Source organism: Oncorhynchus kisutch, linkage group LG29, assembly GCF_002021735.2.
Source record: "Oncorhynchus kisutch isolate 150728-3 linkage group LG29, Okis_V2, whole genome shotgun sequence".
NCBI classification, from domain to species: domain Eukaryota; kingdom Metazoa; phylum Chordata; class Actinopteri; order Salmoniformes; family Salmonidae; genus Oncorhynchus; species Oncorhynchus kisutch.
Window position 1 is genome coordinate 9501746 of NC_034202.2, and position 25893 is coordinate 9527638.

General features: G+C 43.4%; 1 long non-coding RNA gene across 1 annotated transcript; it reads right to left on the reverse strand.

Annotated features, from left to right (window-relative positions):
* Positions 1–2780: 2780 nt before the first annotated feature.
* Positions 2781–21932, reverse strand: LOC116358243 (uncharacterized). Its single transcript, XR_004206122.1, has 4 exons — positions 19522–21932; positions 14013–14132; positions 5635–5725; positions 2781–4075 (listed from the first exon to the last, which is right to left on the reverse strand). It is a non-coding gene; the product is annotated as an uncharacterized LOC116358243 (long non-coding RNA).
* Between the last annotated feature and the right edge of the window lie 3961 nt (positions 21933–25893).

Here is a 25893-nt window from a genome sequence, read left to right on the forward strand (position 1 = left end):
TGTGTCTCCAGTCTCCCTCTCCTCGCGGACATCCTAATAGAGATGTTACAAGATCATTGGAGCTGTAGAATTATGATTAAAGGTATTATAGTTTTGTGGAGGAATAATAAATGGGTATATGCAGGAGGAATTGTTGCTTGGAGCATATTTATCATATTTAAGTGGTTCATGTTGTCTCTTCTGACCATTTATTTATTAACATGTGTGATTCACTCCTGAGTAGATATACCAACCATTCAGAAGCGCATTTAGTTTCTTCCTTTCGCGTTTTCAGACGTCTTTCTTTCCGATCTCTCCACCACTCCCCTTCCCGTCTCCTCAATGTTCAGCAACACTGCACCCTCAACTCCAAAAGTGGCTCCCATTGTTCCCTGCCACCATCTCCTCGATCTTCTCCAGCAGCTCTGTGACCTCAGTGCCAGTGGCTTTACCTTTACTGTCAAAGACGTAGTACCTGCTCCCACATCTCTCAATGAGTACAATAATGTGCTGCTCAATGGTTGTTGTGTCTCCCAGACCTTCCCCATAGGCGAACAGCACAATAGTGTAACCCCAGACTCTCTCACTGAGAAGCTCCAGGTGTTCCTCTACTGACTTCCTGCTTGCTGCTGTTAACCGACACTCAGCCTCAACCACAAGTATGAAAGCATGGGGTCCAGGGTGGCAAAGAGATGTACTGCTTATAAGTTCTCTCTTAACCAACTCTGGTGTGTCACCTAAACAATATTTCCTCCAACCAGCCAGGAGCTTTGACCAGAGTGAGCTTCTTCCCTCTCACTCCTCCACCTCTCTTCTCACACTGGGCAGTGATTCCCCCAGCTTGAAAGGCCTCTCTACCCAGGATTGTGTTTCCAACAGAGTGCCTCACAGACATTTGTGGCCCCACACAATCAGCACTCTCAGCTCTGAGAGATAGAAAGTGAGTGGAGGAGGAAAAGGGTAGAGAAAGACAGGAGAGGGAGGGTGATGGATCGGTAGAGGGGGAGAAAGAAGGTGAAGGAGGATGAAGGGCGAGAGAAAACATTATGAGGGAATGAGAGAGGAGAAGTGTATGCAAGGGAGATTTTTTTTTTTTTGTTGTTTTCAATTACTTTCTAATGTCATTAGTAAACATGGCAACCAACTAAACTTCAAAACATGTAACGTTCGTCATTGGGAGAAAGAGAGGAGGCCCAAGGTGCAGCGTGGTAAGTATTCATATTCTCTTTTAATGAAAACGAATACTCAAACAAAAACAACAAACACGAGAACGAAACGTAAACAGTCCTGAACGGTGAAATACAAACACAGAACAGAAAATAAACACCCACGAAACACAGGTGGAAAAGGGCTACCTAAGTATGATTCTCAATCAGAGACAACTAACGACACCTGCCTCTGATTGAGAACCATACCAGGCCAAACTCAAAACACAACATAGAAAAACGAACATAGACTACCCAGCCAACTCACGCCCTGACCATACTAAAACAGAGACATAACAAAAGAATTAAGGTCAGAACGTGCCAAAACATTGTATTCTCCTTTAAAACCAATGCCTTCCATGGAGTTCAATCTGATTAACAGACTGTAAAACAGTAACGGCCCTGTAGCTGTAATGAATACTCAGAGAGAAAAAGTTCATGCGCAGAGCGCGGCAGGTGTTTATTTCGCCTTCGCAGAAGGCAGGAATCGTGGTCAAAGGCAGTGGTCAAACACAGGTCAAACACAGGTAGGCAAACAAAACTAGGACTGAAAGCTATAACTGGTTCTCACAAACGAGGTAGGAACAGGCTTAGTAGAGTCAAAACGAACAATACCTCACAAAGGCACAAACAGAATGAACTGAACTAAATAAGGAGCTGATGAGACCAGGTGAGAAACGAACACAGGTGAAATCAATTAACAAAAATGAAAGGCAGGGCTACGTTCAAGAACACAACGAAACAGAACACAAGGTTGACTAAGAAAATAAATACAGAACCTTACAGTAGCAACAGGACTTATACAAAATGTATGTATTGCAGAACTTATTGTATATACATCTCAATGGGATGCTGTACTGGTGTACTAAATTGGTTGTACATGTATGCTAAATGAGAAAGTAACTGAGGGACTCACCTCTTTCATAGTTGGATTCAGACTTTTCCTCAATTTTTCTCAGAGTTTTGTTATAAAAATCCAAAAGATTTGGTTTCAGTAAATCTGTGTAGGTCCCAGTGTCTTGGTCTGTGTTAGCCTGAAAGAACAGTGGAAAAAATAGATTCCATACACAGGACCTATAACATAAGAGTGAACAAGGACATTTTCTCCCTGAATACCAACCCTAGAATAACTAGACTGGTTGCATTTCTCCCTACTGTTTTGGCTCATAATGAACCATACGTGAATCACGTTTTTACCTGTGATAGGGGACGACAGGCCTTGTCTCATCCTCACAGGCAGGCAAAGCAGTTGTCCTTAGGCACAGATCTAGGGTCAGTTTACCTTCACCAAATCCTAACCCCATTAGAGGGGGAAAACATAAAACTGACCTTAGATGAGTGCCTATGAGAAAGTTCATCCAGAGGGGATGTGACTGCGTACGAATAGATGTGGCAGGTCCCAAACGATGTGTTATGATGACGTAGTAGATTAACCAGCACTGAACAAAACAGACTGGACTGCATTTTCACAGTGTGCAGTAACCTACGATGAGCCTATTGTTGAGGTTTCACACTGCACAGCCATGTATCAGGGGTAAAACACTGTCCGATGCTAAGCCACACACCCAATAACACACAGTAATATTAGTGAGCATCAAAGGTACAACGGTGGGCTTTTATTTTGTGACGAGCACCAGTGTGAGACATCACTGTGTCTGTGTGGACACAACCTTGATCATGCTGACATATGTACTCATCTATGTAGCGTACAACAATGGGATGGACCAACATACAGGCTAAACCTCACCACCACTGACACACAGGCACACACACACACACACACTTAAAGGGTGTAATGCAATCTTGTCAAGGGGTTCTGGTCCAATAAAGTTTTTCATTTGAGTTTGATCTAATGATTCTTTATCTAATGTTATCTAATGTAATGTAAAGTAGACTGTCAGAGTATTGACTGTGCTGTAACACTTTGCCCCGGTTCCGTAAGAGAGCCTTCATAGACAGAAGTGGTGCTTTAGAAAGCCTCAGTCTGTCAATGGACTAAAAGGAAATTGCACATTTAGTCTCGCTTAAAACTTTGGTTCGTTTCATAACTTCTGTCAGACAGGAAATGGCACTGTGGTCTATGTTTCTGACATAGAGACAAAATCTCTATTTCTCTCACACACACACCAACTATAAACACACACACACTTACACTCACAATTTCACATGCTCACTTTTACTCATGCAAAGATGCCATCGATTAAAATGAATAACATGGAACACAATGTTAGAAACAGAATAAATTCATCTGGCCAACATTCTAACTGTGTGATCAGGTAGAGTGCAAAATACATATTCAACCATAATCATAAACAGTCTTATTAAGTCCTAAATAACTTCACCTTGAATACACAAAAAGGGGATCGGACATCAACTGCAATCTAAGGTGCAAATCTACTACAGCGCTACAAAGCTTGGCTCCAGTCTTGGCTTCTAACGGTATCCAACAGAACGTCGTTTCTTGGTTTTTCACAACACCAACAAAACATTGACAAAATGCTTGACCCTGTTTAAAAGTCAAACTCCAATGTAGGGTGTGGCCGACCTATAATGTCCATGGTTTGGAGAGTGTTTAGTGTTGGTTTTACCATGTGTCCAGTTTCTCTGTTAGTGATTGGAGACATGAACATATTCAGAAGAGGGAGTAACAATTACAGAAAGTTCAAACAGAACTGTACTGTATAGAACTCCAATGAATGTTTACGATTAAGAGGCAGTGGTCAGGTGGCAGTGTGTGATTGGCCAGCATGTGATTGACCCTGTGATACTCCTCCCACATATCATTAGGTGAGAGGAGCGAGGTAGAAGCTCTGGGGTGAAAGGTAAAGGATCAGCGCTCACAGGACCTGCTCATGTTGCATCTTCTGAAGCATCTCCTGCATCCTCCTCAACTACAGAGAGAGAAAGAGGGAAGGAAGAAAGAGAGCGAGGGATTGAGAGTGAAATAGGAAAGAAAACTCCAACACAATGTATGTGTGTCCAGTATGCATCAGTCTATCGCATTATATCAATGCAAACCACTATCATACAGGGTTGGTTAGGTTACTTTCTAAATGTAATCTATTACAGTTACTTGTTACCTGAACAAAATTGTCATCCATAACGTAAGTTTGTGGATTACCCAAACTCAGTAACATAACCTGATTACTTTCAGTTACTTTTAGATTACTTTCCCTTTAAAATATACTCCAAAAAGACAGAGGGCCAATCAAACATGTTTCTCAGGGGCAAATGATAGGTGGAACAAACTTCAGCTTCACCTGTTTTTTAATGCTGAATTGAATGTCAATGTATTTTTTCACAACATCCTTTCAGAATTTTTAAGTAATCCCAGAAGTAATCATCTACTTTTTCAAAAGTATCTGTATTCTGATTACAATCTGATTAGCTGGTAACATACAGTTCATTTTTGTTTTCTATCAGATTACATGTAATCAGTTACTCCCCAACCCTGCTATTATATAATTAGCACATACATTTAATAATCATTTGAATGTCATTAATTAACTGTAATTAACAATTCATACACTCTGGAATGACTGATACACTCTGGAATGAGGGAAAGACAGAGACAGAGAAGAGATAGAGAGAGATAGCGAGAGAGATAGCGTGAGGGATGAGAAGGAGAGTGTAAGAAGTATATATGGTGACAATTGTTTTGACATTTTTTTGTCCGCTGTGTGATCTCCACTGTGTGATCTCCACTGTGTGATCTCCACTGTGTGATCTCCACTGTGTGATCTCCACTGTGTGATCTCCACTGTGTGATCTCCACTGTGTGATCTCCACTGTGTGATCTCCACTGTGTGATCTCCACTGTGTGATCTCCACTGTGTGATCTCCACTGTGTGATCTCCACTGTGTGATACGTTACCAGCTCTCACAGGCTCGCTTCAGAATTAGAAGTTCGTTCATCAATGCTTCTGAAATGTCACATTTCGAAGTTGTTCCAAATGTCAAATTTAGATGTGTTTAATGTTCAAGTTGAAAGTTTAGGCATGAAGTCCATATGGTTGAGATGTGGGGGAAGGTTTGGAATAGGCTTGATTTAAGAAATCTAAATCAACTTTCTATTGTTTGATTTGAACTTGATGCGTATTGCCGTCTGCCATCCCTGTCCACCAGGCCCTTGCAAAACCGAAACCTACTTGAAGGTAATGGCGCTCACTGTTGCCCCTAGTGGCCGGTTTCCACATCATCTCCCAACGTCCTCAGACATGGATGGACGTGGAATACTGACTTGTATCATGGGTGACCTGGCTGGTGATCTGAGAGGAACAGTAACACCTCACCCTCAGCGTTGACTAGTTTCCTTTACTTGTGTAGGTCTGTGTGGAACAGGCTGTAGTAGACTTTCCCAAACCAGACAACACACACATACACACAAAAGCATCAGTCAGCAGCATCAATCAGCACATACACTGCGTAAGTGTGATTATGCATCTCTTACCTAACATCATGAGGGTAAAGTCAAACCCCTTCTTCACTGACTTCCTGTGGACCTGGTTGGGGAGGGTGGCAAAACCCAAATAGTCCTTCTCCTGGAGGAAACACACACATAGTTATAAGCAGGTCAACCCATTGCATTACAAGTCCTGAAGGCATGTCTCTCTCCCCTCACCCCCCTCACTGCTCTGATTTAATAAAACACGAGAGGAATTCTGGGTATGCCCTACTAACATTGACACTGTGCTGGAGGGTTGAGCTGGGGGAGAAGGGTGTCAGGACTGTAGGAGATACAGCCATCAGCTTCATTAGCTCATCTACTGTGGAATCTTCCAGAACAAAGACTAGATGCCCTGCTCTCGCTGTGTCTGTGTTTGTGTGTGCGTGCATGTATGTGGGTGTGCGTGTGTACGTGTGTACTTGCTTGTGTGTGGGCATGTGTGTGTGTGTGTGTGTGTGTGTGTGTGTGTGTGTGTGCATACGTACGTGACTGCTCTCCGCTACAATAGGACCCCAGATCGGAGCATACATTGATCTCTGTGAAACCATCTGTACTTCTGACTCCTGAGTTGCATAAAGGCCTGCGTCAGCAAATAAAATCTCATTTTATTTGTCACATGCTTCTGAAACATGTGTAGACTAATAGTGAAATGCTTGTTAACGGATCCTCTTCCAACAATGCAAAGTAAAACAAATAGATGAAAAATAAAATAAAAATTGAAATGGTGACACGAGGAATAAATACACAGTGAATAATGAATGATAAATGAGGAATAAAAATAACATGGCTATATACAGGGACTACCAGCACTGAGTCAAGGTGCAGGGGTATCAGATAATTGAGGTAGCTATGCATATAGAGGTAGGGGTAAAGTGACTAGGCAACAGGATAGATAATAGACAGTAGCAGCAGCTTATGTGGCGTGTGTGTGTGTGTGTGGCGTCAGTATGCATGTGTGCACATGTTATGCATGTGTGTGTGTGTGTGTGTGTGTGTGTGTGGCGTCAGTATGCATGTGTGCGCATGTTATGTATGTGGGGGAAAGTAGTGTGTGTGTGTGTGTGTGTGTGTGTGTGCAAGGAGAGTTAGTGCAGAAAAGGGTCAATGCAGGTAGTCCGGGTTGCCATTTGATTTAGCCGTCTTGTTTGAACACTATTATGGCTTTTGTTCAGGGTCCTATTGGTTCCAGACTTGGTGCACCGGTACCGCTTGCCATGCGGTAGCAGGGAGAACAGTCTATGGCTTGGGTGGCTTGGGTGGTTTAACAATTTTTGGGCCTTCCTCTTCCTCGGGTGCCTTGCAGGTGCCGTACGAAGCGGTGATGTAGCCAGTCAAGCTGTTCTCAATGGTGCAGCTGTAGAACTTTGAGGGCCCATTCCAAATCCTTTCAGCCTCCTGAGGGGCATGAGGCATCGTCGTGCCTTCTTCACAACTGTGTGGCTTGAGGGGCCCCTATGTTGATGGTCAGCATGGTGGATGTGTTGTTGCCTACCCTCATCACCTGGGGGGGTGGTCCGTCAGATAGTCCAGTATCCAGTTGCAGAGGGAGGTGTTCAGTCCAAGGGTCCTGAGTGTAGTGATGAGCTTGGAGGGCACTGTGGTGTTGAACGCTGAGCTGTAGTCAATGAACAGCATTCTGACATAGGTATTCATTTTGTCCAGGTGGACGTTTAAAGGTCTTCCTCGCATCGGCTATGGAGAGCGAGATCACACAGTCGTCCAGAACTTCTAGTGCCTGCATCATGTGGCTGAGGGGTAATAATAAATAGCTAAATGGCTTGGCTGCATTCAAACAACACAGAGATAAGCAGGAGAAGGAAGCCCCCTCCTAAAAGAACCTGTGTGAAAATGTTGTGTGAAAAAAAAGAAGAGAGGGGGGGACAGAGAGAGAGTTATTTGAGACAGAGTGGAGGAGTGTGAGTGAGTGCTGCAGTGTTGTGCCACGTCTACAGTATTGAACAGTAGGTAAGCGTCTAGAATTAGTAGACCAACTCCCTAGGAGAGCAGCGGGGGAGCTAGGCCTGGAGGAGAGTCGGAGGTGGGCGGGGGGATGGGGAACAGAGAGTGGGAGGATAGAGTATAGGGAAAAGGACAAACTGAGAGGGAGCATAATGAGAGAATAAGAGAGACCGAGAGAAAAAGAAAGAATAGAAAGGGAGAGGTTGGAAGAGCGAAAGCCCAGCCATTTCAAGCTGCTGTATCTCCTCTGGCAGTGCCGAAAGACAATCACATTAACAGGGGTTGCTATGACGACAGCTAACGACCATTCAAAATTATCGTGGCCAATTTGACGTGTAAAAAAATGCCCTCAAATCCTGCACACCCAGCTTTCTCTGGGAGCTTGGAGGTTGGCCAACGCTAGACGAGGGAGCTGTAAAATTAGCAGTGAGCACCTTCACAGACAGCAGCTTGTAAATAGACAGCTACCCACACGAAGATAGACACCTATAGATACACCTGTCTCTGTGATCTATGCACAGCTCTGTGTGTGTGTGTGTGTGTGTGTGTGTGTGTGTGTGTGTGTGTGTGTCTGATAAAATAAGACAGCATCCTAATTGGGGTCACGGGGGGGAAATGGTCTTTGCTTTTTTTCTTTCGTGCCCCAATTGGCTGCTGCTTCCGCCTGCTGCTGTGATAAGATACCAGAAAGGATAAGTGGCACCATGCAGGCGTAATGTGATCATTCATAACAGGGCCGAACCATAACAGCTAACACTTTCTTCAAAGATGCCATAGAGGACGAAATATTCCTCTCTTTCCCATATTGAAGAGAACGCTTATTGAATATATTTTTCCAGATGTGGAAATCACATTTCGATTGTAGCCTAATGAAGACATGACTTATGCGAGTAGATAATTACATTTCAAGAACACTTTTCTGGTAACACAGACAGGCCGCAGTCATATGGGGGCGACAGGCCCGTTATAAAACGGTTATAGCGGTCACTCGGGGCTCAGTTCTCGATTGATTGGCGATCCCCTGGAGTAATGTGGTGCCTGATCTGAGCACGCGGCTCTTGTGCCTGGTGTTGCTTGTTATCTTGGCTGCCGAAACCTACCAGATCTCACAGTCTCTAGCTGGTGTTCGAATACTCATACTGACCGCACTAACCATACTATTTGTGACATAAATTGAGTATGTAGTGTGCTTATTAGTCATAGTATGGATATAGTTAATATGCTTAAAGTTCCCGGATGTCGTACTACATTTGCCAAAAGACGAAGTATGCATGCAGTGGACACTATTTCCGTGCTTTCAGGGCCCATAATGCAATTCTTCCCGAAAATGGGCGTGGCTTCAAAGTTTTCAGATTTGAATAAAATTGTGGAAAATATGCAGCTGAAGTCCGACGTCGCTTTAACTAATTATGACAAATGTTAACAAATGTTGAGCAAAGTAATAAAGTCATGACTTTTCAAATATGTTACGTTACACGTTATGTTGGGTGACAATTTGTTAGCTACACTGTCCTTACGAACCACACAGCATATCATTACAGTGTGTACCGGGTCTGTTAGCTACCTACTGTAATGTTAGTTGGCTACTAATACATTGAACTTGCCAGTATATTCACGTCATGGTATCTCACTACCCAAAGTTTTTTTTGACTTGATTAGTCTCGCCATTCATAGATTAGCTAAGTGGTATAGTGGTTCATCTCTCAGAACTGTATGTAGTTAATGGTTACGGCCGAAGATTGGCAGTCTAATACCACTCCTAAACAAGACGGTGAATGGCTCTGCATACTATTTGACAGGTAGGCTACAGTAGATGGGGCTGTATCTTTACTATGGAAGAGCTGAGAGAGAGCTGAGAGAGAGAGAGCTGAGAGAGAGAGAGCTGAGAGAGAGAGAGCTGAGAGAGAGAGAGCTGAGAGAGAGAGAGCTGAGAGAGAGAGAGCTGAGAGAGAGAGAGCTGAGAGAGAGAGAGCTGAGAGAGAGAGAGAGCTGAGAGAGAGAGAGAGCTGAGAGAGAGAGAGAGCTGAGAGAGAGAGAGCTGAGAGAGAGAGAGCTGAGAGAGAGAGAGCTGAGAGAGAGAGAGCTGAGAGAGAGAGAGCTGAGAGAGAGAGAGCTGAGAGAGAGAGCTGAGAGAGAGAGAGCTGAGAGAGAGAGAGCTGAGAGAGAGAGCTGAGAGAGAGAGAGCTGAGAGAGAGAGCTGAGAGAGAGAGCTGAGAGAGAGAGAGCTGAGAGAGAGAGAGCTGGGAGAGAGAGAGCTGAGAGAGAGAGCTGAGAGAGAGAGAGCTGAGAGAGAGAGAGAGAGAGAGAGAGCTGAGAGAGAGAGCTGAGAGAGAGAAGAGAGCAGAGAGAGAGAGAGAGAGAGCATTTAACACACTCTGTTTGTGGCGACAGAATGGTGCTTACAATGAAAAGCTCTTTGAGACCTAGTGAATGTAGGTTAGGCCATTATTGTTGTTCTAGTTGTGACACAGAAAGGAAGTGTTTTGACAGGTACTCAGAGTTGGCCTCTCAGAAATGCCCCTACTCTCCCCTGGGAACGGATATAAATGTTTTCAACAATAACATCAAAGGGACTTTGCCTTAGAACTGTATCGATAAGCTACATAGAACTCAGTCTCTCTCACTCTCTCTAACAGTCCGACACAATGTCTCTCTCCATCTCTCTAACAGTCCGACACAATGTCTCTCTCACTCTCTCTAACAGTCCGACACAATGTCTCTCTCACTCTCTCTAACAGTCCGACACAATGTCTCTCTCACTCTCTCTAACAGTCCGACACAATGTCTCTCTCCATCTCTCTAACAGTCCGACACAATGTCTCTCTCACTCTCTCTAACAGTCCGACACAATGTCTCTCTCCATCTCTCTAACAGTCCGACACAATGTCTCTCTCCATCTCTCTAACAGTCCGACACAATGTCTCTCTCCATCTCTCTAACAGTCCGACACAATGTCTCTCTCACTCTCTCTAACAGTCCGACACAATGTCTCTCTCCATCTCTCTAACAGTCCGACACAATGTCTCTCTCACTCTCTCTAACAGTCCGACACAATGTCTCTCTCACTCTCTCTAACAGTCCGACACAATGTCTCTCTCCATCTCTCTCTCTCTTACACAACACGTTTGTTTTACTATTCTTGTGGGGACAAAATAATTGATTTCCAATTCAAAATCCAATTTTCCCTGAACCTAAACCTAAACCTGAACCTTAACCCCAAAACCCTGATACTTATTCTAACCCTAATTCTAACCCTAAACCCAGGGTTCCTCAAACTCTGTCCTCGGGACCCCAAGGGGTGCACGTTTTTGTTTTTGCCCTATCACTACACTGCCGATTAAATTAATCAACTAACCATCAAGCTTTGATCATTTGAATCAGGTGTGTAGTGTTTCGGCTGAATGGCCTTCGTCAGGAAGTACAAATGTACGATAATACAATGTCCTCTTTTGAACAGCTTTTTCCAATCAACCCTGATTTGATGAGAGATTGGTTACAGAATTCATTAGACAACACCAAGTAAGCAATACTATACACATTGAACAGTGAAATACTGTAGATGTATTATCAAAAATTCTAATCTTGACTAGAAGCATCAGAACCCCTTGATAGGTAGTTCTAATCTAGAATATGACTGGGCAAAGTGTTAAGCATAGGAGAGCCACCTATTTTATAGTACACGAGAACACAGCAAACATGGACCACAACAGTCTAAACATAGCTGAAGGCAATAGAGCAATATGTCCACTAGATGACAGCAAAGGGACCTCTCACAGCAAACATGGACCACAACAGTCTAAACATAGCTGAGGGCAATAGAGCAATATGTCCACTAGATGACAGCAAAGGGACCTCTCACGACCCTACAGGAAAGGTGAGAAGTCCATATCTTCATTTAAACCAGGGTATTTAGTGGCCTGTAGTTTGTAAATCCATATCTCCATTTAAACCAGGGTACTTAGTGGCCTGTAGTTTGTAAATCCATATCTCCATTTAAACCAGGGTACTTAGTGGCCTGTAGTTTGTAAATCCATATCTCCATTTAAACCAGGGTACTTAGTGGCCTGTAGTTTGTAAATCCATATCTCCATTTAAACCAGGGTACTTAGTGGCCTGTAGTTTGTAAATCCATATCTCCATTTAAACCAGGGTATTTAGTGGCCTGTAGTTTGTAAATCCATATCTTCATTTAAACCAGGGTACTTAGTGGCCTGTAGTTTGTAAATCCATATCTCCATTTAAACCAGGGTATTTAGTGGCCTGTAGTTTGTAAATCCATATCTCCATTTAAACCAGGGTATTTAGTGGCCTGTAGTTTGTAAATCCATATCTTCATTTAAACCAGGGTACTTAGTGGCCTGTAGTTTGTAAATCCATATCTCCATTTAAACCAGGGTATTTAGTGGCCTGTAGTTTGTAAATCCATATCTCCATTTAAACCAGGGTATTTAGTGGCCTGTAGTTTGTAAATCCATATCTCCATTTAAACCAGGGTATTTAGTGGCCTGTAGTTTGTAAATCCATATCTCCATTTAAACCAGGGTATTTAGTGGCCTGTAGTTTGTAAATCCATATCTCCATTTAAACCAGGGTATTTAGTGGCCTGTAGTTTGTAAATCCATATCTCCATTTAAACCAGGGTACTTAGTGGCCTGTAGTTTGTAAATCCATATCTCCATTTAAACCAGGGTATTTAGTGGCCTGTAGTTTGTAAATCCATATCTCCATTTAAACCAGGGTACTTAGTGGCCTGTAGTTTGTAAATCCATATCTCCATTTAAACCAGGGTATTTAGTGGCCTGTAGTTTGTAAATCCATATCTCCATTTAAACCAGGGTACTTAGTGGCCTGTAGTTTGTAAATCCATATCTTCATTTAAACCAGGGTACTTAGTGGCCTGTAGTTTGTAAATCCATATCTCCATTTAAACCAGGGTACTTAGTGGCCTGTAGTTTGTAAATCCATATCTCCATTTAAACCAGGGTACTTAGTGGCCTGTAGTTTGTAAATCCATATCTCCATTTAAACCAGGGTATTTAGTGGCCTGTAGTTTGTAAATCCATATCTCCATTTAAACCAGGGTATTTAGTGGCCTGTAGTTTGTAAATCCATATCTCCATTTAAACCAGGGTATTTAGTGGCCTGTAGTTTGTAAATCCATATCTCCATTTAAACCAGGGTATTTAGTGGCCTGTAGTTTGTAAATCCATATCTCCATTTAAACCAGGGTATTTAGTGGCCTGTAGTTTGTAAATCCATATCTCCATTTAAACCAGGGTATTTAGTGGCCTGTAGTTTGTAAATCCATATCTCCATTTAAACCAGGGTACTTAGTGGCCTGTAGTTTGTAAATCCATATCTCCATTTAAACCAGGGTATTTAGTGGCCTGTAGTTTGTAAATCCATATCTCCATTTAAACCAGGGTACTTATTGGCCTGTAGTTTGTAAATCCATATCTCCATTTAAACCAGGGTATTTAGTGGCCTGTAGTTTGTAAATCCATATCTCCATTTAAACCAGGGTATTTAGTGGCCTGTAGTTTGTAAATCCATTTCTCCATTTAAACCAGGGTACTTAGTGGCCTGTAGTTTGTAAATCCATATCTCCATTTAAACCAGGGTATTTAGTGGCCTGTAGTTTGTAAATCCATATCTCCATTTAAACCAGGGTACTTATTGGCCTGTAGTTTGTAAATCCATATCTCCATTTAAACCAGGGTATTTAGTGGCCTGTAGTTTGTAAATCCATATCTCCATTTAAACCAGGGTACTTAGTGGCCTGTAGTTTGTAAATCCATATCTCCATTTAAACCAGGGTATTTAGTGGCCTGTAGTTTGTAAATCCATATCTCCATTTAAACCAGGGTACTTATTGGCCTGTAGTTTGTAAATCCATATCTCCATTTAAACCAGGGTATTTAGTGGCCTGTAGTTTGTAAATCCATATCTCCATTTAAACCAGGGTACCTATTGGCCTGTAGTTTGTAAATCCATATCTCCATTTAAACCAGGGTATTTAGTGGCCTGTAGTTTGTAAATCCATATCTCCATTTAAACCAGGGTACTTAGTGGCCTGTAGTTTGTAAATCCATATCTCCATTTAAACCAGGGTATTTAGTGGCCTGTAGTTTGTAAATCCATATCTCCATTTAAACCAGGGTACCTATTGGCCTGTAGTTTGTAAATCCATATCTCCATTTAAACCAGGGTATTTAGTGGCCTGTAGTTTGTAAATCCATATCTCCATTTAAACCAGGGTACCTATTGGCCTGTAGTTTGTAAATCCAAAAACGTTCTCTTTGGTTTAGCTGTTTAAATATATTTTTTAAGATGATCCCCTTTTCTAATTGAGGCCCGGAACATGATCGATACCCACAGCTTGTAGGGAGGCAGGGTCGCCATGGTGTAAGGACTTGTAGTACCTTGCCATGGGGTAGTCTTCATTTCCTGTCTGTATGGCGTACTTATGTTCTGCTAAGCAGTCATGACGGTGTCTCTTTGTCCATCCAACGTAGAACGTCTTACACTGTGGACATTCCAATCTGTAGGTGACATGAGTGGTTTTGCAGTTATTGAAATGCTTTGACCATTTGAGAAGCTGTTTCAGCAAAACACTTTTCCTGTGCAATATTTCTGGTCGCACTGGTTGCATTTAAACGAGCCCCTGGGTTCGTGGTCTTGCCAAGTTTTTTTTTGAGTCACCAGGAAGATAGCTGTGGACTAATTTGTCATTTAGGGTAGGACATCTCTTAAAGCTTAGGACTGGTAGCTCAGGAAAGACTTGGCGTAGTAGCGTATCACATTGAATGATTCCCCAAATATTTTCAGTGTTTTTTGAAATGTTCTCTTCTTCAAATCAAATACAATTTTATTTGTCACATACACATGGTTAGCAGATGTTAATGCGAGTGTAGTGAAATGCTTGCGCTTCTAATTCCGACCATGCAGTAATAAGTAACAAGGAATCTAACAATTTCACAACAACTACCTTTTACACACAAGTGTAAAGGAATGAATAAGAATATGTACATATAAATATATGGATGAGCGATGGCCGAACGGCATAGGCAAGATGCAGCAGATGGTATAGAGTACAGTATATACATATGAGATGAGTAATGTAGCGTATGTAAACATTATATAAAGTGGCATTGTTTAAAGTGACTAGTGATACATTTCTTACATCCAATTTTTAATTGTTAAAGTGGCTAGAGATTTGAGTCAGTATGTTGGCAGCAGCCACTCAATGTTAGTGATGGCTGTTTAACAGTCTGATGGCCTTGAGATAGAAGCTGTTTTTCAGTCTCTCGGTCCCAGCATTGATGCACCTGTACTGACCTCGCCTTCTGGATGATTGTGGGGTGAACAGGCAGTGGCTCGGGTGGTTGTTGTCCTTGATAAACTTGTTGGCCTTCCTGTGACATCGGGTGGTGTAGGTGTCCTGGAGGGCAGGTAGTTTGCCCCCGGTGATGCGTTGTGCAGACCTCACTACCCTCTGGAGAGCCTTACGGTTGTGGGCGGAGCAGACCTCACTACCCTCTGGAGAGCCATACGGTTGTGGGCGGAGCAGACCTCACTACCCTCTGGAGAGCCTTACGGTTGTGGGCGGAGCAGACCTCACTACCCTCTGGAGAGCCTTACGGTTGTGGGTGGAGCAGTTGCGGTACCAGGCGGTGATACAGCCCGACAGGATGCTCTCGATTGTGCATCTGTAAAAGTTTGTGAGTGTTTTTGGTGACAAGCCGAATTTCTTCAGCCTCCTGAGGTTGAAGAGGCGCTGTGGTGCCTTCTTCACCATGTTGTCTGTGTGGGGGGACCAATTCAGTTTGTCCGTGATGGTACGCCGAGGAACTTAAAACTTTCCACCGTCTCCACTACTGTCCTGTTGATGTGGATAGGGGGGTGCTCCCTCTGCTGTTTCCTGCAGTCCACAATCATCTCCTTTGTTTTGTTGACATTGGGTGAGAGGTTATTTTCCTGACACCACACTCCGAGGAACCTCACCTCCTCCCTGTAGGCCTCGTCGTTGTTGGTAATCAAGCCTACCACTGTCCGACGGGACAGTAGTGGAGAAGGTGGAAAGTTGTAAGTTCCTCGGCGTACACATCACGGACAAACTGACATGGTCCACCCACACAGACAGCGTAGTGAAGAAGGCGCAACAGTGCCTCTTCAACCTCAGAAGGCTGAAGAAATTAGGCTCGTCACCAAAAACACTCACAAACTTGTATCACCACCTGGTACGGCAACTGCTCCTCCCACGGCTCTCCAGCGGGTAGTGATGTCTGCACAACGCATCACCGGGGGCAAACTACCTGACCTCCAGGACACCTACACCACCCGTTGTCACAGGAAGGCCAAAAAGTTTATCAAGGACAACAACCACCCGAGCCACTGCCTGTTCACCCCACAATCATCCAGAAGGCGAGGTCAGTACAGGTGCATCAATGCTGGGACCGAGAGACTGAAAAACAGCTTCTATCTCAAGGCCATCAGACTGTTAAACAGCCATCACTAACATTGAGTGGCTGCTGCCAACATACTGACTCAAATCTCTGTCTCAAGGCCATCGAACTGTTAAACAGCCATCACTAACATTGAGTGGCTGCTGCCAACATACTGACTCAAATCTCTAGCCACTTCAATAATAAAAAATGTGATGTAATAAATGTATCACTAGTCACTTTAAACAATGCCACTTTATAATGTTTACATACCCTACATTACTCATCTCATATGTATATACTGTACTCTATACCATCTACTGCATCTTGCCTATGCCGTTCGGCCATCGCTCATCCATATATTTATATGTACATATTCTTATTCATTCCATTACACTTGTGTGTATGAGGTAGTTGTTGTGAAATTGTTTGATTACTTGTTAGATAATACTGCATGGTCTGAACTAGAAGCACAAGCATTTCGCTACACTCGCATTAACATCTGCTAACCATGTGTATGTGACCACTAAAATTTGATTTGATGTTGGTGTGCTGTGCCTTTTTTTTCTACACATAGTGTTGTGTGTTCCTTCCAAACAACACAACTTTAGTTTCATCTGTCCACAGAATATTTTGCCAGTAGCGCTGTGGAACATCCAGGTGATCTTTTGCGAACTTCAGACGTGCAACAATGTTTATTTTGGACAGCAGTGGCTTCTTCCGTGGTGTCCTCCCATGAACAGTTGGAGTGGGGTAAGTTGAGCCACCTGATTCTAGGAAACCCTACACAAAATGTATTATTTGACCAAATATTTAGCAGGAGGTCATCATTGAATGGAGTCTGTGATGGAAGAACCCACAAGGAAAAAGTGGAAAGCAAGTTAGGTCCAAAAAAACAGATTTTCACAGTTGAATTAATGTATTGTGTTAGTGGTTTCATGATGCTTGTATCTAAACCAAAGTAGATCATTTTAAGATTGTTCTATACATCAGTTGGGGTCTCTATAAGCTTCAATATGAGGTCCTTAACCTAGCATAAAAGTGAATCCTTGTAGCTATGTGGGATAAAATAGTTATAATTTTGCCTTGGGGTAAATTGAGACAATGGTCATGAGGTAAATACTGCCAATTTTAAGTTGAGTTTTATTTGACCTTTATTTAACTAGGCAAGTCAGTTAAGAACAAATTCTTATTTTCAATGATGGCCTAGGAACAGTGGGTTAACTGACAGATTTGTACCTTGTCAGCTCGGGGATTTGAACATGCAAACTTTCAGTTACAAGTCCAACGCTCTAACCACTAGGCTACCCTGCCTCCCCATAAATTGAAGTGCTTTCTTCCTAGGTGTAATGAAAGACATTATCACTGGGCTATGAGGTTCCAACAGGGCCTGGCCAATGTTAAAAGTATTGAAAAAAGTACAAAGTGTTTGTATGGTGTTATTCCTGTGTTAAAAGATGCTTAAAATGTTTAAAAGGCAAAACAGAGATTATGATTGTGTTGGATTGTGTTTGGGAAATAAAGATAGACATGGTTTCAAAAAGGTTGTGGTAATATTTCATTCGGTACAGAAATTTGTAGGAGACTGACCTCTACAGGATCGGTGGGTTCGCCATGGGACGGTTGAGCTAATGTAGGCTAATGCGATTAGCATGAGGTTGTAAGTAACAAGAACATTTCCCAGGACATAGACATATCTGATATTGGCAGAAAGCTTAAATTCTTGTTAATCTAATCGCACTGTCCAATTTACAGTAGCTATTACAGTGAAATAATACCATGCTATTGTTTGAGGAGAGTGCACAGTTATGAACTTGAAAAGTTATTAAGGCACATTTGGGCAGTCTTGATGCAACATTTTGAACAGAAATTCAATGGTTCATTGGATCAGTCAAAAACTTTGCACATACACTGCTGCCATCTAGCGGCCTAAATCAGAATTTCCCCTGGGCTGGAATAATACATTATGGCCTTTCTCTTGCATTTCAAAGATGGTACAAAAAATACAAAAAAACATGTTTTTTTCATTGTATTATCTTTTCCCATATCTATGTTATATTCTCCTACATTCCTTTCCCATTTCCACAAACTTCAAAGTGTTTCCTTTCAAATGGTATCAAGAATATGCATATCCTTGCTTCAGGTCCTAAGCTAGATTTGGGTATGTCATTTTAGGCAAAAATTTGAAACAAGGGGCAGATCTTTAAGATTAATTCTGACCAGCAGCACAATTTACTCCAACTTACTCCGTAAGTTGTGACAAGAGACCACTTTTTTGGGGGACAAGCTAGGTTTTCAAAACTGTAATGTTGACATGAATTCTCATTATTACCGGAGATACAAAACATCCTGAATATATATTTTGATATCTTTGTTAGATAGAATACCATATTTCCGTTGACGGAGTGATGCTGAATGTAAAAAAAATGGTTAAACTTACCCCACTGTCCGCTACTTACTGTTTGTGTTGGGATATGACATGTAGGTCAAAGCAAATGTAGTCTCCTTTCCCCTACCTTTCATATTCCTCCTACCAGACCTCACATTCCATTAGTAGGCTGATAATGAGCAGGTACAGGAAATTACATCACTGCCATAGAGGAAGTGTGGTGGTCTGCCAGTAACAGGGTTATTTTTGTTTGTTCAATTTAATGTGAGGATATTGTACTACCTACTATAATCTTCCTCTGTTTTATTTTAGCTGAAGTACACCCTTAGAGAAAAGGTGCTATCTCGAACCTAAAAGGGTTATTTGGCTATCCCCGTAGGAGAACCCTTTGAAGAACCCTTTTTGGTTTTAGGTATAACCCTTTTGGGTTCCATGTAGAACCCTCTCTGTGGAACAAAAAGGGTTGTACCTGGAACCAAAAAGTGCTATCCTATGGGGACAGCTGAAGAACCATTTTGGAGCCCTTTTTTCTAACAGTGTAAGATTGTCATCACTTTCCCCAATGACATCACATTTACATGAAGTCATTGAGTCATTTAGCAGGTGCTCTTATCACTAATAGATGTGACTTATAGGATCAATTAGGGTGAAGAGCTTTGCTCAAGGGCACATCGTACATTTTTGTTCACCTAGTCAGGTCTGGGATTTTGAACCAGCAACCTTTCAGTTACTGGCCCAACGCTCTTAACCACTACTTGCCTCCCACCTTCCCTAAGAAGCATGGAACCTGATATTTTGTGATCCGGATGATATTTTTGGTGTTGGTCACGTAAAGTGTTATTGTTCAGAAGGTCCCTGGTTCCAGCATTGGTCGGGACAGAGCCTACTCTGTTACACAACACATAGCCTACTCACATGCATGTGTGCGTTATACTCACGTGTGTGTAGTGTATACACTTATGTACAGTAAGTGTGAGTGAACATTCTCTGAGTGTTTCCTCCGTACAGATTGAGATATAACCCAGGGTCACAATGACTTTAGCTGGGAAATGGGTTACCTCAGAAAAGCCCACACGCATACAGTAGCCCATCAAGTACCTTGTGTATTTTCCCATTCAGCGCCCCACTGCAGAGCAGCCTAACTCGCTGCAGGAAGCAGTTATTGTTCTCAAAAAGCTATTTCTCCACAGCTGAGGAACAATTGCGGAAGACGAGGGTAAAAGGGTTTGTCTTCGGGTGAAAGAGAGGAGGACCAAAATGCAGCGTGATGATTATCCATATTTAATAGGAAACTTAAACAATGAACAAAAACAACAAACCGACAAAAATGAACGAAGCCGAAACAGTCCCGTAACGTGGACACTAACACTGGAAACGGGAACAATCACCCACAAATGACCCAAAGAATATGGCTGCCTAAATATGGTTCCCAATCAGAGACAACGATAAGCACCTGCCTCTAATTGAGAACCAATCTAGGCAACCATAGACTTACAAAAACACCTAGATAGGAAACACCGCCATAAACATACAAAAAACCCTAGACAAAGTAAAACACATACATCACCCATGTCACACCCTGACCTAACCAAAATCATAAAGAAAACAAAGAATACTAAGGTCAGGGTGTGACAGGGTTAGAGAGAACAAGGAGGAAAACATTACTGTTGTAATTGTTGTTGTTGTGCAGACTGATGTATAGGAAAGGGAGTATGAGTAATGGTGTGCTGGTGGTAAAATCAGTGTGTTCCTCTCGGTACATTCCTTTTTTTCTCCAAACCCAGAGGATGAGAGTTACTCTGCTCCCACTGGTTAAGTTTTTTTTTTACCATAACGGTTAGTTGTTTGTTTTTGAAAGATTGATCTTATTATCGGTCTGGTATGACTAAACAAGAAAGAGTAGATAAGAGGGTGAGGGTGGGAGAGGGGGAGTGGGCGTGACACTCATTCGTAACTCTATCTTAATCTTCACATAGTCTTCTCAAAATGACTCATCTGATATGAGTGTTCAGGAGGAGGGAGGGTACAGGAGAGAGGATAGAGGGAGGGGGAAGGGAGAGAGAGGTAGAGAGAAAGGGAGAGACTGTGTTATCTCTCTGATTGCTCTTAATGGGGCCTGGAAACTGTGTCATTCCGAGGAGGAAATGTGCTGATCGGACGATAGGAGGGGGAGGAAAATGGCTCCAGAAAATCATAACAGGCAAGGAACATGAGGAGAAACAGCTAGTGGAGACCAGGGAGGGGTTGTTCAAATAATGGTGGAACTCAGCGGGAGAAAGTAGACTATCTATAGTGGCTCACAGATTATTCAGTTTGTGTAATGACTGTAACTCAGAGACGAATACGCCCAAAGAAGCCCGTCAGGCTGGGTGGTAAACTAAGCTGTGAGCTGGTTTAACGCATCCTGGTGTAGCGCAACAGTGTGGGTTTACCTCATGCCTTTTTTCTGACTGGCAATAATGTTAGGCCGAAATTCAATTCGAGGCTCGTTGTAGAGCACTTCACGTGTGCAGATCATTTCAGATTGAGCCGACATCTGCAGTGTTGACAGTGAATGCGATCTCCTTCGAATGTGGGAACGTTGCCTTTAAAAGGCGCATTGTCAAAAGCGCTCTACAACGCACCTTGGATGGAATCCCAGCCTTCGTCTTACCCCTCCGGACAGGCCCGCTGCTATTAAGACAATCATAGCAACCCCCTAGAGGCCTACTGGCCACTTAGGTCTTAGAGAACCACTTGGGCTAACACACGCTATCAAGATGACCGACTAAACTTTTCCATGAGATAGCATCGTGGTCGTCAGAGTGTTTAAACGTGACGGTAAACAGACAATACACTGTAGATGTAAACAGTGACATGTCTGTCACCGCGGTGATTGCCCTGACAGGAAACGCACAGCATTAGTCTGATTGCTGCTAGCATCTCAAGCATCATTAGCGTAGTTAGCAGCATTAGGATTGTTAGCATCATTAGTCCTTTATGGAATAACTTTCAAGTGGACCGAATGTCATGAGAATGTCCCGTTATTGTTCTTGGAACAATTGACATAACGTCCCATAACTAGAATAGAAATCGTCCTGAGGATGTCCCCCTGAGAGATATCGGGAACTGGATGAGGAAAGAGAGGGGAATTTTATATGACATACAGTTCATGGTAAAAGGCAGTGAAAGTTTGTGAAACATTGTGACATTGTGGGGCTGCCCAAAGTCCTTGGAATGTTCTTGTTACTCACCCAAAACCATGCTAGCCGCAACCCAATGTTTAGCAGTGACTTGAGAGGGACTGGCTCCGATGTGGCCCACCATTGGGACCCAACCCAGTGTTTGGGACGCACTAGTCCAGGGTTATCTGTGGTCATACAACTGGATGCTCTGCTATGCTGAAATAGAACTACAGAGAACAAAGTGACCACTAATTCAGACATGCAAATACACATACATGCACCAAGTGTCAGACCCAACACGCACGCGTATCAAATTCTGGGCGCAAAACACATACACGCCAAGAGATGTTTCAGCAGGGGTGGCAGGTAGCCTAGTGGTTAGAGCGTTGGGCCAGTAACCAGAAGGTTTCTGGATCGAATCCCCGAGCTGACAAGGTAAAAATCTGAACAAGGCATTTAACCCACTGTTCCCCGGGAGGCTGTCATTGTAAATAAGAATAACTGACTTGCCTAGTTAAATAAAAAATAAATGTAAAGTGCCAAATCTCAGACACACATGTCACAGTGTGTGTGTAATCAGAGACAGGACATCTTAACTGCTACTCCCTCCTCTCTCTCTCAGCTGGCCCCCAATAAGTAACACACTCCCCTTCCCTGCCTGGAGAAGCTGTCACTCTGACCCCCTTGGTTGCTCCTGTGCTTTATTCCTCCACCCACATACACAACTTGTTGTAGCAGTTAAGATGTCCTAACGTTTCCCCTGAGCCGATGGTTCTCTGGTACCAGTGATCATCCCCTCCTCACTTTCCACATTACTCCTTGAAATGGCTCCAAGAGTCTTCAACAAGTGAGAAGCATATAACAGTGTGTTTCAGTCATTTTTAGCCCCGGTGGATATATTTGGGATGGGCATATCACCCACTCGTTCTCTTTTGTCCTATTACCTTTGCCCCCCTGACCTCTTGCCCATCCCCCAGCTTCTCACCAGGCCTCCCAGCCTTGAGGTGTATTTGTCTGTGCACAGCCAACTACCTGCATCCCAGGCTCTGATGTAGATTATGAGGCCCAGAAAGCTAAGTCAGAGACACCTGGTGCTCAAGTAATACACACATCGGCATGCAACACACACACCATAGCCGAGCAGAGGAAACATCTGGCCAGGATGCTAATACAACACACACACACAAACACCAAGCAGTGATTTCATGTCTGGGCCAGGGACCATTGTATAGATAGCTAGTGGACATCCGTGACCCCTCACCCAGTGCCTGACATCATACACCGAGTGTGTGTGTGTGTGTGTGTGTGTGTGTGTGTGTGTGTGTGTGTGTGTGTGTGTGTGTGTGTGTGTGTGTGTGTGTGTGTGTGTGTGTGTGTGTGTGTGTGTGTGTGTGTGTGTGTGTGAACTGAGAATGTGCGTGCATACTTCACTAATGACATTTTGATACGGATAAGAGCTGATTGTCATATGAATGGAATGTTGTTTGTCAGCATGTCGACAACAACAAACATCTAGTGCATCTGGGAATGTTGCTCAAATACATTTAATATAAAACCCATTCACCCTTCATTTAGTAAACTTCATTATGGAAATCAGACAGGGGGGATAATATAAGGAAGGGGAAGTTGATCATAAGCAAATATATTATTATTTGAATGAATTCTCACGCAGGCGTTAAGTACCCTCAACCTACATCCACGACAAAACACAAACTTCATGTCTTGTTTTGTGATTCTTTCTCCTGTTTAGGACAAAGTTGTTATCTGGGAGTCCCAGGCTTCCCTCCTCCATCCCTGTCTGTCTGTGTGACTGTCTGTGTGTGTGTGTGTGTGACTGTCTGTGTGTGTGTGTGTGTGTGTGTGTGTGTGTGTGTGTGTGTGTGTGTGTGTGTGTGTGTGTGTGTGTGTGTGTGTGTGTGTGTGTGTGTGTGTGTGTGTGTGTGTGTGACTGTGTGTGTGTGTGTGTGTGTGTGTGTGTGTGTGTGTGTGTGTGTGTGTGTGTGTGTGTGTGTGTGTGTGTGTGTGTGTGACTGTGTGTGTGTGACTGTGTGTGTGTGTTTTGGCCATCGTGCCACTGTGGAGGCATTGGTGTGGTTAAGAGTATTTAGTTTTGCCACATGTTGATTTAATAATTAGGAGGGGTCCACATCGTTATCAACACGCATCACTTCCCTCAGCAGTAAACACTGTGGGCCCACATTACCCATCACACACACACAGAGTGATGAGTGTGCATCTTCTCACAATGTGTAAGAACACACACAAACATCGGGAGTCAGTGTGATTGTTACTTAGACTAACCAGTCACTTACTGTAAGTTTAGTGAGACCAGACAATAATAAAAGAACATTGAGAGAACATTTGCCAACCTTGTGGGAACACAATAGTGAGAACCAATAGAGCCCTATGGAGAGTATTCTGGCTACCTCTATCAAATCAAATCAAAGTTTATTTGTCACGTGCGCCAAATACAACACCTTACAGCGAAATGCTTACTTCAGGCTCTAACCAATAGTGCAAAAAAAGGTATTAGATGAACAATAGGTAGGTAAAGATATAAAACAACAGTAAAAAGACAGGCTATATACAGTAGCGAGGCTACATACAGACACCGGTTAGTCTGGCTGATTGAGGTAGTATGTACATGTAGATATGGTTAAAGTGACTATGGATATATGATGAACAGAGAGTAGCATCAGCGTAAAAGAGGGGTTGGGGGACACACACACAATGCAAATAGTCTGGGAAGCCATTTGATGACCTGCTCAGGAGTCTTATGGCTTGGGGGTAAAAACTGTTGAGAAGCCTTTTGTCCTAGACTTGGCACTCCGGTACCGCTTGCCATGCGGTAGTAGAGAGAACAGTCTATGACTGGGGTGGCTGGGGCCTTCCTCTGACACCGCCTGGTGTAGAGGTCCTGGATGGAAGGCCGCTTAGCCTTAGTGATGTACTGGGCCGTACGCACTACCCTCTGTAGTGCCTTGTGGTCAAAGGCCGAGCAATTGCCGTACCAGCCAGTGATGAACCAGTCGGGATGCTCTCAATATTGCAGCTGTAGAACCTTTTGAGGATCTGAGGACCCATGACAAATCTTTTTAGTTTCCTGAGGGGGAATAGGCTTTGTCGTCCCCTCTTCACGACTGTCTTGGTGTGTTTGGACCATTCTAGTTTGTTTTTGATGTGGACACCAAGGAACTTGAATCTCTCAACCTGCTCCATTACAGCCCCGTCGATGAGAATGGGGGCGTACTCGGTCCTCCACCCGACCAGGTCTCTGACCTCCTCCCTATAGGCTGTCTCGTCATTGTCGGTGATCAGGCCTACCACTGTTGTGTTGTCTGCAAACTGAATGATGGTGTTGGAGTCGTGCCTGACCATGCAGTAATGGGTGAACAGGGAGTACAGGAGGGGACTGATCACGCACCCCTGGGGAGCTCCAGTGTTGAGGATCAGCATGGCAGATGTGTTGCTACCTACCCTCACCACCTGGGGGTGGCCCGTCAAGAAGTCCAGGATCCAGTTGCAGAGGGAGGTGTTTAGTCCCAGGGTCCTTAGCTTAGTGATGAGCTTTGAGGGTACTATGGTGTTGAACAATGAGCTGTAGTCAATGAATAGCATTCTCACATCAGTGTTCCTTTTGTCCAGGTGGTAAAAGGCAGTGTGGAGTGCAATAGAGATTGCATCATCTGTGGATCTGTTTGGGCGTTATGCAAATTGGAGTGGGTCTAGGGATTCTGGGATAATGGTGTTGATGTGAGCCATTACCAACCTTTCAAAGCACTTCATGGCTACAGACGTGAGTGCTACGGATCTGTAGTCATTTAGGCAGGTTGCCTTCATGTTCTTGGGCACAGGGACTATGGTGGTCTGCTTGAAACATGTTGGTACTCAATCAGGGACACGTTGAAAATGTCAGTGAAGACACCTGCCAGTTGGTCAGCACATGCCCGGAGCACACATCCTGGTAATCCGTCTGGCCCCGCAGCCTTGTGTATGTTGACCTGTTTAAAGGTCTTACTCACGTCGGCTACGGAGAGTGTGATCACACAGTCGTCCGGAACAGCTGATGCTCTCATGCATGCCTCAGTGTTGCTTGCCTCGAATTGAGCATAGGAGTGATTTAGCTCATCTGGTAGGCTTGTGTCACTGGGCAGCTCGCAGCTGTGCTTCCCTTTGTAGTCTGGCCTGTCTGACTGATGTGAGTGACAGCCTCCATTAGTGCAGTGGGGTTGTTTTTGGGGGGTATCTGTACTTTATGTTACTATTTATATTTTTGCCAACTTTTTACTTTTACTTCACTTCATTC